The following is a 2,779-nucleotide window of genomic DNA, read 5'->3' on the forward strand; positions in this document are numbered from 1 at the left end:
TAATTAGGTTAGAGAGAAATGGAATGGTTTTATTGTGGTCATTGCAGAAGAGAAGGGCAAAGCCACCTTGCACTGCCTAACATGTGGTAGCTGCTCAGAAGGGCCTTGCGGATGCAATGCATTTGGCTTTGAAAGTCTCAGCTTTGATGTGCCCTGTGACCATGCGCCTGTCACATATCAGAAAGGGTAGAGCAGCCACTGAAGGCTCCGGAGCCAAAATAGACAGGTTGAGGTCAGATCCCATCCCCTCCCACTTGGTAACATTATGGCAACATGGCTACTCTGTGTCTTGATTTTCTCTTTCATAAAGGATGTTTCTAAGGAGCTGTCCACAAAAGATTATTAGGAACCTAGGGAAAACAATATGTAAGCTTAGCTTAGCATCTACTCCAGAAAAAGCAGCTGACAACAAACGGCTAGAAATGCCTATTAATGTCTCCTTATCTGAGCATTTACCTCTATCCTTATCAAATGAAAGTTCAAAATTCTTTGACATCCAAAATGGACCAGGACTTTTGAAGTTCCTGAAATCAACTGACAGGAGTGTGTCCCCTGCTGCTTGCCATAAATACAGTCTTCATTAAATTTCTAGCTTGTGAACTGATCAGAATCATTTTGCAGAGGGTCACCAGAACTCATAAGTTCTTCTAAATTTCTCCAGGTGTCCCCAACTTGCCCTTTTCTTTCCCACCTCTGCCCAGGTCAAACCATTTCCCCCATAGTGTGAGCCTGGGATGCTGCTGCCTGTGCCCTGAACAACTTGCTGCCCGACCCTACTTGCCCTTGGGGCCTGGAGGGGAGGTGGCACTGGAAACAGGTGAGAAATGCTTCTATAATAACCTCACCCACACTCTATTGGCCCCAAGGAAGCATCGCTACTAAACAGCAGTTCCTGATTGGCTGGCACTGTCTGGGTCAGCAATCCTTGGTCTCTCAGGCAGTCTTTACTTAGGTCCCCCTGCAGGAGATGACTTTGCAGCTTCATGGCATTGCATAGAGGTTGCTGTCACCCTTCTCCCTACAGGATGAGATGCATTTGACCAGGCACCATTTAACAAGAGCACAGAAGTGTCCCTCCTGGATCAGAGAGCTTTCATTCTCTTAGCCCATTGGCTGCTGTGGAAAGGAACCCCAGACCTGCTTAGTTGTATCACCTCCACATTCTGATAGGGTGATGTCCCAGAGCTATCAAGGGCCCAGATGGTAGGGCAAGCCCAAGAAAATATGAAGAGAAAAATCCTAAAACTAATTCTATGCTTTCAAAGAGCCATTTGCCGTGCATGAGGTAATCTTACACTTCCCCGCCCACATTACCCTGAATGCAGCTTATTTTCCTTTTCTGATGTATCCACACAGTGTATGCTAGCGGACCAGAGCAGTCAAGGGGGGGGGGGGCAAAATCTATATTTATGTACCATTTATTATATTGTGCTGGTAAAATTGTTCTATCTTAATTATTGTGTTTTTTTAATCTCTTGTGTCTAACTAATACATTAAGCTTTGTTATAAATGTACAAGTATAGCAAGACACATAGTATATCTAGGGTTTCCAATGGTCTGTGGTACCAAGAATCCCTTTGGGACTTGATGTAACCCCTGAGGATAAGACGGGACTTGTAAAATTGTAACTGGCTTGGACAGTCCCTGGAGCCCAGCCCAATGTGCCACATAATACCAGAGTATTCACTTTCTCCCTCCAAACACAATTGAGAAGCACCAGCCAGTGCACTGGAATGTCCAGTGCTGTCTGCTCTGGGTTGGCAGGCAAGTCAAGAAGAGGTAAACACAGAGTTGAAGAGATTGCTTACTTCAGCAGCCTGCCGCTGAGACCGGGTGTCAGGGAGGAGACCATGGTAGCGTGGGTAAGAGGAGTCAGCAAGTCAGACCAGATGGTACTGCTGCCTCCTACAGAATACCAAAGGCAGACTGCTTGACACCCAGATGTCAGGGCCAGTGAGACTGGGCAGTGGATAGCTAGTGGAGTCCAGCAGTTGCCCTGGAAGGACTGGATTACCTTTCTCTTTGCCTCCAGTTTCAAGGAGATGCTATATATGAGCTGTGTAAGCCTGCAGCCGTGAGGCTGAACGCTCCTAGTCTCTCACTACGGGGAGAGTCTGTCTAGGCTTGCTCTTTCGTTTCAGAGTTGATAGAATAGGAAGGGTCCAAGGGCTCTCCTCTCCTCTGTGGAGGAAGGCAACGAGGGTGTGAGCAATGGACTGGGGGAATGTTTGGGGAGTCTGGGCCTCAAGGAAGTTGGGACAGCCAAGGCCAAAAATTGCTTTGAATTCCCAAATTAGACTCAATTGAAATGTAGAATATTAGCAAAGACTTCGTGCATAGTATTTGGCATTTACTTGCCAGTCCCAATCCTTTGTTTATGCCCCTGGCTACTCACATCGAATTCTGGAATCTGAGCTCAGGGGATGAGAAAGGATCAAATTGCTTTTGCTGGCTTTAAAATCCTGAATTGTTCGAAACTTCGAAAGTTAAAAAAAAAAGAATGCATATCTTCCTTTAAAAAAGAGAGAGAGAATATATGTTGAGGATGTCATCAGTATTTAGACAAGACAATTTTAGTGAGCGTATCTGAGGTACCTGACTTCTCCTCAGGTTATGGCCTCTATCCTTTCCAAACACTTTCCACGAGGAGCAAAGGGAAAAGACCTAGTGATTGCCCTGATTCTTTAACTCCATCCCACTTCCCTCTTCCAGGTCTGTGGAGAGCTACAGCGCATGCCTGACTGCATGAAGGAGAGGGACAGACAGCTGTCTGTTGAGT

Source organism: Mus caroli, unplaced genomic scaffold, assembly GCF_978045245.1.
Source record: "Mus caroli unplaced genomic scaffold, Mus_caroli_1 scaffold_13, whole genome shotgun sequence".
NCBI lineage: Eukaryota > Metazoa > Chordata > Mammalia > Rodentia > Muridae > Mus > Mus caroli.